General features: G+C 40.1%; 1 protein-coding gene across 2 annotated transcripts in view; it reads right to left on the bottom strand.

The window, feature by feature from the left end:
• Positions 1–14,014, bottom strand: part of LIN7A (lin-7 homolog A, crumbs cell polarity complex component) — a 61,754-nt gene that overhangs the window by 23,335 nt on the left and 24,405 nt on the right. The gene's annotated exons all lie outside the window — the stretch shown is intronic.

The following is a 14,014-nucleotide window of genomic DNA, read 5'->3' as shown; positions in this document are numbered from 1 at the left end:
AGAAGACGATTACAATTCGCAATAACTCATAGATTATATACAGGGAGTTTCAGGCAAGAAATGCAAATTGTCACACAGACTGTGCTTTTCATCAGCTGAATGTATATTGGAATAAACTGTTACTGAAAATTGAAAAATGTATATATTGTTAAGCAGCACAAAAGCCATATAATTACTAACAATAAAAATGCTTACCTTTGTATATTTTACAGTCTTTTTCTTCTAAATCCTGCTACTACAAGCTCTTACTTTCAGGATTCATTTGGCAAAATCTATGTTTCAAATCTTACAGGATTGGCTAGCCACCTGGCTGTGACACAGTTATGTCACCCTACTTACTTGGCTTTCTTCTGGGAGCCAGCTGTTCTCCACTAACTCATGCAAAGTAATTAGGAAAGACAGTAGGTTACTACTACCACTAGGAATGCTCCCTGCTCAGCTATAGGTAAGATAATTATACATAATTTCAAAACTTTACATTATTCAATCATGTGATCAATCATGTGAACCTCTGCTGTATATTCAGGTGGCTGGAGCTGTGAAGTAATACAATTTAGTAGAAGATAGTATGTCATACTGGAAAATCACTTGCAGTAGCCATAGCTGGTTGAAATAGCATTGCTGTATAAAACCTATGTGATAACACAAAGGGGTCTATTTAAAATTAGAACCAAAAAGGTTTTGGTTTGAAACCCTCTTTCATATTTTTCTGTGTCCCTTTGGGAAGATTTCTCTTCATTTCTTATCTTGGAAACACAAGGGGTAATGAGAACATAACTCTCCAAAAGGAGGGAAAATCTCTCTAAAGATTGTTGCTGTCCCCATTGTAAGATCTCCCCTCGCCCACCGTAATTTCTCATCACTATTCATAGGCACTCCATAAAAGTATTTCTTAGATCCAAATCTGCAAGATCTGCAAGAACCGGTATTTTCAAGAAGGCACAAAATTCTCCTTTTAAGATGAAGTTCACAGTTAGCACAAAAAGTACGGTATATAGTCATATAAAATGAGGTACCGAGTATTTGTTTGCTTTAAATGATCGTTTACAAGTAATGCATTTATCATTGCCCAAGGAAAGGCAGAAGCCCCAAAGCACAAGTATCTTTAGTTGAGCATGAAATCAAAAGAAAAAAAGAAAAAGAGATGAAGATTAAGATGAAGTTCGCAGTTAGCACAAAAAGAAGTCAAGAGTCCAGTTTTTTCCTGAAAAGACAGTGGATCAGTTGATCCATGCACACTGGTACCTGCCTCTCTACATGTTCAAATGAAACAAGCAACACCCAGTTCTGCTACTGTTACCCAAGTGTTCAACCTACACAACAGCTAGAGAAGGCAGGCTCTGATGTCCGAGTAAACACTTATACAAGGGGGAATTAATCAAAACTGGAGCAGACAAAATCTGGATAATTTGCCTATAGTAACCAATCAGCTTCTCTCTTCAATTTGTTCAGTTATAATTTGAAAATGAAAGAGAGAAGCCGTTTGGTTGCCATGCACAGCTGCTCCAGACTTTGTCTGCTCCATTTTTTATAAATTCTCCTCAGTGCTGTGATCGAGAATGTCAAATTGAAATGCATTAGACAACTGCCATCTAATATGTATTGGCACTTTTTCCATGTGGTTGCTATGCCTACAGATCTTTGCGGGCGCACAGTTCTACACATTCAATGGGTAGTTTAAATCCTGATTATCGTTTTTATTCTAACAGGTTTGCATGAGAAATGTGATAAGATAATGGCACATAGATTGGTCTCTCTTTTCAACAGATAGAATCATACATTTATTGTTTAATTGCTAGCTGTTCAACTTTAAGTTTTAAACCACATTTGTTTACAGTGAAAAAGTCAATTATCACACCAAAAAGGTAAGCTGCAAAGCCTAATCTAGATATTTGTTCCAAATTAGTAAAGCTGACCATACACATTCAGAAGATGTCTCATTCAGCCCTGCAGGCCGAATAAGAGAAATACATCACTTCCCCCATCCACAATTGACAGCACGAATGGGGGGATCCCTGTTGTCACTATTGCTGCTCCAGTGACTGCTGAATACCCAAACAGAACCTGCACCTGATTGGATGTAGAAACTGTTCGGCCGGGAATTAGTGGACCAGCTCTGTTAACAAAAGTCGGTTGAAAATTCAGTCTTTGTCAAGCAGGGGCAGAGCTGTAGCTAGCTCCTTTTGCGCCCGAGGCAAGTACAGAAAATTGTGCCCCCCAATAGACCTGTCCGGTACGTGACATAATGCGCCCGCATCCAGGATGGCGGCGTGCATGCGCTGGTGCCCGAATCCAAAATAGCATATAAATTTGTTTCGTTTTATGAAACTAATGAAAACATTTTTAGTTTCCGTTCATTTCCTTCAAAACAGATTTTTATCCTTTGCACATGTCTAGTAGTGTGTGTGTGTGTGTGTGTGTGTGTGTGTGTGAGATGGGGGGCTTCGGGATAATGTCAGGGGTCCAAACAGACCCCTGACATTTCCCTTTTGAAATAGAAAAAGAGATTGAAGACACAAAATCTTCTGCTCATACAGGTGGGGGAGGGCAGCAGGGATTCGAGGATGAGCTGGAGCCTGTGGTGCTCCTCTTCTCCCTGCCGAGTCATGGCTGTGTTGGCCGCCTGAAGCCCCTGTTGCCAATGGCGCCCTGTGCTCACCATGGCAATAAGGGCGAGGAGCGAAGCCAGGCCGGCCCTGGCTGCGCCCACTCTCAGCTTCGCCTGAGGCGGGTGCCTCACTCGCCCCATGGTAGCTACAGCCCTGAGCCAACAGGGCCATCCATAGCTGAAATTTCAGCCAATTCAGCACAAATTGGCCTAAATTCGAGCAGTGTATGGCCAACTTAGCTAAAGGCAGTGAGTTGGATATAGATCCACAATGGCAGCCATATTCTGACAGTCTTACTTTAAAGCAATAGGTTGGCTTTAATGCCCCACTCCAGCAGCACATACTTATCTGTCCTTCATTTCCCCCGATGCTCCACTCAACTCTACTCCACTTTGTTCAGGAAGTGGATTGAGACACATGCTGCAGGAACAAAGAAAATACCCTGTACTTCAAGTTATGAAGGAGCATGTGTTTTACTTCCTTTTCTGTCATGTTGCTTGGTTATTGGCCTCTTGTTGTGACATGTCGGTGGGGAGTAAGTCCTCTAACCTGAGTAAGCTTCAATAGGAGCTTACATAAGGTTTTTATTGCTTACATGCAGCAGCTGAATAAAGAGGCATCACAATGAAGGAAAAGGAGAGCATGTGCTGTTGGGAAAAGGGGGCATTAAAATTAACTTCTTGCTTTTGTCTGCATGGGCAAAGCATAGCTTTGCTTTTAAGGCAAGAGGTGAAATCAATCTGTTAATGCTGTCCATAAATCACTGCAGATATTTTAAATTTAGAAAGGCCAATCAATTTACCATTATCTGTGTTTTACACAGAATTCATGGCCTGGTGCTCTAAATCAGCATCAGAATGAAAGACAAAAGCCCTAGGCAAGAATGTTGTGTCCCCTGTTTGTATTTCATTGTTAATGTTTCAGTTTTTCAGGATCAGGCCTTTAAGCTACACGAGGGAACAACAGAAAAAACCTACATGCCAATTTTATTGGTTCAGGGCATGTAAGCCAATTTACATGTTTGTCCATTCAAACAGTGGAAGCTCACAGAGCCAGTGTTGTCTATAATTAACATTCCACAATCACAGTTGTTGGGCATAATCCAAGAACTCTCTATGGCATAAATGTTGGCCACTGCGATGGTCACAGACCTGTGTTAAATAAAAAAGGAAAATGTGTAACAATAATCATACTATCCTCTTCTGTGTACAAGGTCTGGAACACTGCTGTTCCAGGAAAAAAAAAGCTATTTTTAGCACACTGCTTTGTTGAGTGACTACAAACTCCGGAGATTTCACTGCAGATAATACAAATTGCTTTATTAATATTAAGAACCCACACTTCAAAGAAATGCTCAATAATGAAGCCATCTTTATTAATTATAGGATACAATTCTGAGCAAAAGTACAGGTTAGACATATTGCAGCTGGAAGCTTATATAGTTTCATACTAAAACTGCTGATTATATAACATATACTATATAAGCTACATGAAAGATACTAACTTTATTTTTGTACGGCCGACATTCCGCTATTCAAGTAAATGTTATTGGGAAGAATCTTATTGTGGCATTATTTTATTATGGTTATGCTTATGTTTATGCTATATTATGTCATGTAGCCCACATTATCAGGATCTGCTGCTGCCTAATTCGCACTGGTAAATGCAAGCAGTGTTGTAGTCTTTATATATGTGCAACTCAAAAATATAAGGATCACAGGTTCTTCTTTCCATGCAGCACACATAGCTCTGTTCTATACATACTTATAGCAAATCTAAACCCAACCAGTACAATCTCATAAAAGCTTAGTAATGTTATTCTAAAGGTTCTGTGATATCAGGACTTTGTGCCAATCTTTATCCCCTTCAACAAGCACTAAATTAGTGTAAAACGAAACAACAGAAGCTTTATAAAGGATGTGCCGTGCTATATCAAACCAATATAATATGTGAAGCAATGTTGAATCTTGCAGATACATACATTATCATAAATAAAGTCATATGAAGTCCATTCCAAGGGAACTAGAATCTTGCACCATATCCACAATCTCACTGTGCTCTCACACTAAGGAACCCCAGGCACCCCTCACAAGCTGGCATAACATGCGTAGGGTGGAGTCTGAAAGTGGGCTGGCAGAGATGCGGAGAAGAGGGACAATTGGTACTTCTGGTTAGGCGGCTGCAGCTGAGTGTCATATGCAGATTTTATCTGTTCTTTCTTATGTGAGTAATATTTTTAGTGTTTTAATACATATTGGCGGTGTGTGCTTTGGGTTTCCTTTTGCTTTATAGATGGATACCGGAGTATATGAAGAAGATGGGTGGAGAAATAATCAAATAGCTATTACTGATCTACTTGGTGTACCACTACTGGAGTGCGAGAAGGAGACAGGTAGAAGAGAGGTTGAACATATACTACTGATTAGACATGTGCGATTTGTTTCGTTCCTTCACGAAATTTGGACAAATTTTTGGAAATTCGGATATTCGGATGTATCCGAATTCCGAATTACAGATATAATGAATGCAAACGAATCTGAATTTCCATTTACAAAATTCATTAGCGGTAGTTCGTTCGAACGTTCGTTTCTTATTCGTTTTGTTCGTTCGTTGCAGCAAAGTGACATTAGAGAAGGAGAAAAACATTTTTTTCACCTCAAATGTTACTTTGCTGCACTTTTGCCGACGAATGAACGAAACGAATAAGAAACAAAACACGAAACGAATGTTCGACTGAACTACCGCTAACAAATTTCGTCCGAATTCCGAATCTGAATTTACTTTCACCCCCGAATCCCGAAAAACGAATTAACACAAAATCCGAATCAAAACAAAACTAAACTAATTTTTTTGCCAGTGCACATGTCTACTACTGATTGGGGTATCATCCTGCCTGTAATCAAAAGGGGATTTGTGAGATATGGCCTTAGAAATAGGGTCTCAGCATCCGATGAGCTGCACTCTGTAGGGTTTTCATAGTGGAGGCACTTTGGATCACTGATAATAGCGAGTGTGGAGAAATGATGGAAACCACACATTGAACAACACCAGTGAGATTGTGGATGTTGTGCAGGATTCTAGGGAAAGTTCCCTTGGGATGGACTTCATATGACTTTATGTGTTATAATTTATGTATCTGTGAGATTTGACATTGTTTCACATATTATATTGGTTTGATATAGCACAGCACATAATTTATAAAGGTTCAGTTATTCTAGATGTTGTTTTTTTAATTCTTGTAAATCTGCAGCTTTCATTAGCATAAAATCTGGTGACCTTGCTTTGTAGGTCCTGGTTCAGGCATTTCCTGTTATAAAGTGACAACTGTCTCCCAACTGTGCTCCTACATTGTCACCTGTCATATGTGCTTCTGATTGACACTAGGGATGGTGTTTAAGTTTAGGCCAATGTGGGGTTTAGCCTGAACTCTGGATGTTCACCGTTCACCAAATGTGTAAACGAAATAGGTTGTTCAACAAATGGCAAACCTCTAGCAGTAGCAGGAAGTCATATTTTTAGTGTCGATATTACTACTGCTACTAAATGTGACAGCTTTCCGCTCCTGAAAGTCGCTAGGATGCTAGCAGCAGTTGGTGTTCTATGATGATGCATCTCCAGTCCCACTCAGCTGGCAGCCTGCCAGCTTCAACAAAGGCAAACCTCTTGCAGCAGAAGGACGTCATACTTTTAGTGTCGATATTACTACTACTAAATGTGATAGCTTTCCGCTGAAAGTTGCTAGGATGCTAGCCAAAGTTGGTGTCCCTTGATGATGCATCTCCAGCCCCACTCAACTGGGAGTCAGGGGATTCCCCAGCCGGCAAGTGGATAGGGCTGGAGATGTGTCATTGGCCACCTTACAGACCACACACAGCACACAGGTGAAAGTAATGCAAGGAAGGGAGTCACACAATATCCAAAGGATCACACAGGGAACTCAGATCAAACAGGAATGCAGAGAAGAACAAACAGGGAATACAGTCAAACTGGAATATCCTCAGGCGTACACAGGAAGCCATGGGAAATTACTGTAGAAAGTACGGGTATTCAAGAGAGCACAGGGAAACTTGGAATCACAGGATATCTCAGGAAACACAGAGGAGAATCACTGGAAACCCAGGGATCATGAGGAACATATGGGGTCCAGCAGCTAGAGAACAGACCCCTTGCTTGAACTTCGAGCAACACGCAAACAAGACTGGTCTGGAGACCAGATTGGCTCCAGCCCTGCAATCTGCAATTGACTGGCAGCCAAGCACCTAAAACACTGGGGAAAATCTGGCACGGAAACAGGCCAAAAGGAAAAATCATGTACGGCGCCCACGGCAGTGTGACCATGACCCATTATCAGTCTTCCTGGAACCAAAAGAAAGGTTGTTGGTAGCTGATTGGGGGAGGTCATATTGCACAAGTGTTGTGAGAGTGTCACCTTTCCGCAGTGGTAGATGAGACAACTAGGCCGTCCATGTGATTGCTTGATGACGTTCCTCTGTCATGAGGAAAATACAGGCTGGGGACTGTGTTACACCAAAGATTCCCTGTGCCTTGGAGAGAGATTCTTGAGGAGAAAGACTGCTTTGTTAAGCCAGATGTAACAATCAGTGATAATATTGTTCCTGTGAAAGTATATCTAAACCTAAAAATAAAATTCAACATATACTGCAGCTAACCAATTCTTAGATAATGTACATGCATTAGATTTCCTTTTTTAAGGCCTTTTCATCTTATTTGTACCTGGTGATCCTGTGACTATCACACTTCCTGTGCTTTCATGTCTAGACTCACTTTTCTGTGGTATCTATGGAAGGAGCCATGGTTGTCACATGGACACAGGACTTCAAACATGTCTTTCTTTGTTCATCTCCATTACTTGATGGATAGATTGAACTGGTACTTTACAATCAAGAGATAATATTGTTTATGTTGTCTTTTCAGCTCACAGGAAGTGACAAGGACACTACATTTCTTGCAAGTTCAACAAGCATTTACAGCATATCACATTTTTTATTTGGGTTTAAATACACTTTAGTGCTGTTGATGTGAGTGCCTGATCTGCTGATCAAGCTGTAATGTTCCTCATTAAGAGGTCTGTGTGAAGAATGTCTGTGTGTCATTTAAATCCAGGGATGCTATAAAATTACCTGTGCAGGTAGAATGTGAGGCCACTACAGTTAGGGGAAGGAAGTGGACCATTACTACAGTGTCCAGCAAACCATACACTGAAAGAGGGTGGTATTCCTCATATATCAAGATCCCTCATGAGGGCTTCCACTATAACGGACTACAGGGGACAAAACATGAAGCAATGATGAAGCAAAATTGTGTAATGATTCCCTCATCACTCTACTTAAGGCACTCTGGGCTCAGCCTTGAAAGATCTTTCTCTATCCCAGAGAGGGCCTTACAAGGGTATAGTATGTAATTTACTTAAAGTGGAAGTGAAGGGTAACAGATAAAGTCACAGTGGAAATATGTGTGAAAGTGTAACTGTCTTTGCTGCAAAAAATATATAATTTAGTTCTCTTTTGTAATCCAGACAATACTACCAGAGAGCACAGCCAGGTTCTGAACTCACTTTCCTCTTCTAAAATGATGGAAACAGAGCTTGGTCCGGAAGCGCTCCATCCTATGACTGGATAGTAAAGGGGCAGCTACACACTGGTAAGGTCAGCCTTTTGCTCTTCCCTCCTGCCAGCCAGCTCCCTGTGTTCTGTGCCATGTAGTAAACCATGACTGGCATACAGTGCTGCTTCTTCTTCTCATAGTGCAACTCATCCTGTGCAGGAAGCTATAAGATGCTAATATAAAGACAGATGAAGATTCTTTTTAAAAATAAGGATGTTTTTAATGAATATATAACTGGGTAAAATGCAGGTATTTTATATCTGCCTTTTGTTTTGAAGGTTTGTTTGGTAGAAATAAACAGCTAATTACACATGTGAAAAATGTACATGAGAATTTTCTTACTTACTTATTTAAAATATGTAAAGCTGCCCGTGTAACCAGTTCTTGTTTAAATAAGACGCCCCTTGCCGGAGGCTATTTATTTATTGTCTCCATTGTTTTCATATAGATATAGCTTGGCCATGATTGTGATTGGAATGTGAAGGTCCAAAGATCAGCCCACATCTGAACACTGCTTACAGTCTTCTTTAAGACCAACTTCACGTATATTAATTTCGGTATCATGTGCGCTTTAATGTTTATAACCACAACACATGGTAATACACATACCACCGTGTGTTGTGGAGCCAATCATTTTAATAGCATCCCAATGCACTAAGGTAAAAATGGCACAAGTTTCTGTGTAGGTCTTTATTGTGCATTGGCAGCCCATGCATAAAAACATCAGCTTTTTTCACACAATACAGCCATTTGCAACATAATTCACACATCCAATCAGATGTGTGAATTGAGCCTTCATGTTTAAACTTGATGTGTCTAGACATGCATGTATCTGTGCCATTTGCTAATAGATACTGAGGGGAATTTATCAAAACTGGAGCAACCAAACAGCGTCTCTGTCTCATTTTCAAATCTTACCTGAGAAAACTGAAGAGAGATGCTGATTGGTTGCCATGGGCAATTGCTACAGATTGTGCCTGCTCCAGTTTTGATAAATTCTCCCCACTGAGCTTTGTGGCACACACACGCTGCAGCTGCACACCTGGACTCAATCAGCACAAGCTAAATCTGGTGCACTCTCAGAATAAAAGCTCAATGGTTTCTGTATCTGTACCTAATAGCCTGCTTTGTGAATTTGGGACCTGGAAGCTCATTGCTGAGTCAGAGCTAGAGCTCTCTAATAAGCAAAGCTCATAATGATTGCTGAGGGTGTGTGTCTCTACATCGGCTGCCTTCAGCTGCACTTTGGTCAGCCGAACATACCCTGCATGTTCAGCTGAGCCGAAGTGCAGAAGCTAAAGCTGAAGCTCTGGCAGCTCACTCGCTGCCGTTCGCCCCTTACCACATAGGGGCCGAACGGCAGTGAATTAATAACCGAATGCCGCAGAGTGGAATTCGGCTCAGCTATTCTACTCGGTACCTCTGTTTGACAGAGCAGAATAGCAAATCAGTGAAAATAGTTTTTAAAAAAAGGTAAAAAAATATTCAAAAAATGTAAATAAATAGTTAAATTATTAAAAAATAAATAAAGATGTTTTAAAAATATTTTTTTTACAAAAAACTATTTTGTGGAGCTAGCAGTGACAGCTAGCTCCGCCCCAACTGTTTCTTATTGGCCGGGACCTGCTAGGGTCTTCTGGAACCTGCTAGAGCCAAGAACAACTGGGCGGAGGCGGCCGTGATGTTTCTGCCGGCTCCGCCCAGTTGTCATTGTTTAATGACAGTTCAACGTCCCCAGGTCACCTGGGGATGCTGATCTGTCACTCCAATTGGGTGGAGCCAGCCGTGAGATCATAGCTGGCTCCACCTAGCTGTCATTTGCAAGGTGTTCGCCCCGCTTCGGTTGTCACTTAGGCTCAATCGAGCCAAAGCATATGCCTTCGGCTTGGCTGAGCCGCTCCCCACCTTTGGGAGCTGAACCGCTTATAGTGAATAGCCCGTACAGCAGCCCTTCGGCCGACATGCTTTTCTGCTCAGGCTGTGGCTGCTTTAAAAAAAAAATGTATGTATATGATTCCAACTAAAATACAAACTGACACAGGATCCGCTTCTATCCATGATAATGAACACATCTCAATTTGTTAGATTCACAGCAATGTACAATGCAGTAAAGCATGGTTAGCTTGCAATACTTTTCTTTCCTCTCCTAGTCTGAATGCTAATATACAGGGATTACAGGAGGCTAGTACAAAGACAGATTGAGGTACTATATTAAAAATGCATAGTAGCATTTTTTTAATGAATAGAAAATTGGATTTGATACAGATTTTTACATCTGCCTGCACTAACACTTTAAATCCCCAATGGATACCAATACCCTCATTGCTTGCTTTAGTGCTTGGTGCATTTTTCTGACCCAAGAAGCAATTGTTTCAGTCTCTGCTATTGTCAGTGACCTATATATAAGCAGATGTCAATCTCAGATGCAGTGGATAAACTTTGTTGTTTAAGCTTCAATGTTCAGTGCACTTACTAGATTTGTAATTCCCGCAAGGGCATCTATGATGGAAGAGGCAGTGGTGGAAAAGTCTAAAAATGACGGTAAATGGAAAAGGATTACATGTGTTTGTGATGCACATTGCAATAAATTTATTTGTGCTTTAGCTTTAAACATATTTGTTGTTCTTGTTGCTTTTTGAGGGTTTGTAGAGGGATGTTTGAAAAAATTTATAATTATAACAACCACTTTGTACAAAGACATTTTAACTTGCTTACTAAATAGTTTAAAGAGCCTGTTTCACACCATACAGCCTTGCAACCAGTATAGATAAGATAGGTACTTGAAATTATTGCCACAGATGGCGCCATGCAAAACCTCGGAGATGTGAAAATAGGTCACCAGCACTCCAAAATTAAAAGAAAAAAATCATTTATTACAAATAACATCACATAGGTCAAATGTCAATGTTTTGGGGCTGTGCAGCGTGCCTTCTTCAAGGTGGCACAGTGACTTTACTTATTTTGGAGTGCTGGTGACCTATTGTCACATCTCTGTTGCTTCCTAAATAGGCTGCACTGTTTCAACAATGACTCTCCTTTTATCCTCACATCCAAATACTGTCCAAATTTTACTACCTCCACCTTAGTAACATTTCCAGAATAACCCATTCTTAACTAATAAAATCACTAAGCTAATAACTCTTAACACTTGTTATCTCTCGTTTTGATTACTGCAACTCCATCCTCATTGGTCTACTTGAACACAGGCTCCCCTTCAGTTTACCATGAATGCTGCTCACAGACTCGTCTACCTTACCAACCACTCAGTGTCTGCAACCCCCCTCTGCCAATGCCTCCGCTGGCTTCTGATTGCCAAACAATAAAAGTCAAAATATTAACAACCACTTACAAAGCCATCCACAACTCTGCCCCTGGATACATCGCCAACCTCAAATTAAATTATCACTCAAACCACTGCTCCCAAGACCTCCTGCTCTACAGCACTTTGTCTTCAGGTAATCTCTTCATGGAAGCCTATCCTTTCTTTACCTAACAAGTGAAATTTGTATTTCTCGAACAACTGATCCACACACAGTTACTACCTTTGGTATCACTTGCCCTTCCCTCTTAGATTGTAAGCCCTTACATGCACAGCTCTCCTGGCCATCTTGATTTTCAATTGAATTGTAAGTGTACTGTCTCATTGTATTTGGTAAAGCACTACGCACACTGTTGGCGCTATATAAATCCTGTATAATAATAACAACCTAATCTACAGATCTTTAGCTTCAAAGTTTGGAAGTTGCAATCTGATACTTTTATTGGGTATCACTCTACAGACCGCTAAAATGTATTTTTGCCCAACTACAGGGATTTCCCTGATGACAGGCTTGCTGCAGAGTAGCACACAAGATCTCTGGATCAGGGTGAGTGTGGTCTACACTTCATTCTAAAGAGCATTAGTTTGGAAATTGGAACAAGCAAAGTTTGGAATTTGGAACTAACACTTTTTTTTAGTGCTAGCATTACATCATTGTGCCTTATTATTGTTACTACATCCTGAAATTCAAGTACACTGTTGGAAATAAAATAAAACTGATGCAATATTTTAATATAAATGGGTAATGTTGTTTATAATCCAATCTGTTATGTGAACCATTAAAATATATAACTACTCTAAAAATGGAAGTCTGCAGCAACAGCTAAAAGCTGCCAAACTAAAGCAGCGAATACATACGTATATGGCTGTAGGTAATGAAAAGAAAAATCTGGATGCAGTGCAATTTCTGGCCCAGTGTAAAACATGAATGTGCCTGCAAGTACAATATAGAGTCTTTTTTTAACCAGGTAGTAGTACATATCATAATTTTATATGCCACTTGACAGCAAATGCAAAACGTTACTTTGTCTCAGAAAAAAGCATCATCATCAACATGCATATACCAAAAGGATGATGAAAAGGCAACACTCTAAGGTTTTAATTGCTGTCCAGCCTAGTATGGTTGTAGCTAGGCTAATTTGGCTTCCCAAATTAGCTACTGCTGTTATCAGCTTATGGGAATTTTTCCACATATTCCCTCAAAGTATACCGTAGAGAGGGAACAAGACACGGGAACACAGTATCATTTGTTCTCTAATGTATATGAATATATACAGAAATCATGTTAGCTTTTTATAATAGTAGCTTGACTGAAAAGCTGAGTTTAGCCTGTTTGAGTCATGTAAGGGGTGGTGGGAAAGCTTCAAGCTGGGAACACTTAAGGGGGTAAAAACTACAATAACATAGGTTTAAATCATTCCCCTTTCTAACCAGAAAATCAATTAAGGGTGGAGTATCTTCTAATTGTGGTCACATTTTCTCCCCCAGATTTTACAGATTTCAGAAGCATCAGGTGACAACAAGGGTATCTATAGTTGTATTTAGATTTAGGACAGCCAGGAATCTAGGATACTTGGACCTTAGTGGTAAGAATATTTACTAAAACTCCTCTCACCTTCTAATGTCTATATACTTTTATTATTTACAATGATAATATATTTTTATCCTGCTCCCAGCTTATTCTTTTTTTACCTATGTCACTTAAGAATCGTGTAGCCAAAATAAGGTTACCAAATATTGTATGGCCATCATTCAACATAATGAAATATATGTGCTGGAATTTAATATAATAGACTACACAATATTTCCAAAAGTATTGTGACGCCTGCCTTACACGCACACAAACTTTAATGGCATCCCAGTCTTAGTCCGTAGGGTTTAATATTGAGTTGGCTCACCCTTTGCCACTATAACAGCTTCAACTCTCCTGGGAAGGCTGTCCACAAGGTTTAGGAGTGTGTCTATGGGAATGTTTGACCATTCTTCCAGAAGCGCATTTGTGAGGTCCGGTACTGATGTTGGAGGAGAAGGCCTGGCTCACAGTCTCCGCTCTGATTCATCCCAAAGGTGTTCTATCGAGTTGAGGTCAGGAAGGGACCATCCCCAAACTATACCCACAAAGGTGGGAGCTTGAAACTGTCCAAAATGTATTGCTATGCTAATGCCTTAAGAGTTCCCTTTACTGGAACTACGGGAATATGCAGCGCTATGGGTCCAGATTATAACTGGTTAAAAAATGGGTCTAATCTAAGGGATGCAAATAGGACAATAACCACACAATGTGTATAAAAATAGACCTCTTATAGGTCAGAAATGTGCAAAATTGCAATTGGTGCAACATATATACCATTACCTCAATACAAACTATAAATCACTACTGATCATAATTGTGCAAACGTGCAAAGGTGCAAAATCGTGCAATAAATACATATACATAAATATATATATATATATATATATA

This window comes from Nanorana parkeri, unplaced genomic scaffold (assembly GCF_000935625.1).
Source record: "Nanorana parkeri isolate BGI_ZX_2015 unplaced genomic scaffold, ASM93562v1 scaffold101, whole genome shotgun sequence".
NCBI lineage: Eukaryota > Metazoa > Chordata > Amphibia > Anura > Dicroglossidae > Nanorana > Nanorana parkeri.
The sequence above is the reverse complement of the archived record's forward strand: the minus strand, read 5'-3'. Positions and strand labels throughout refer to the sequence as shown.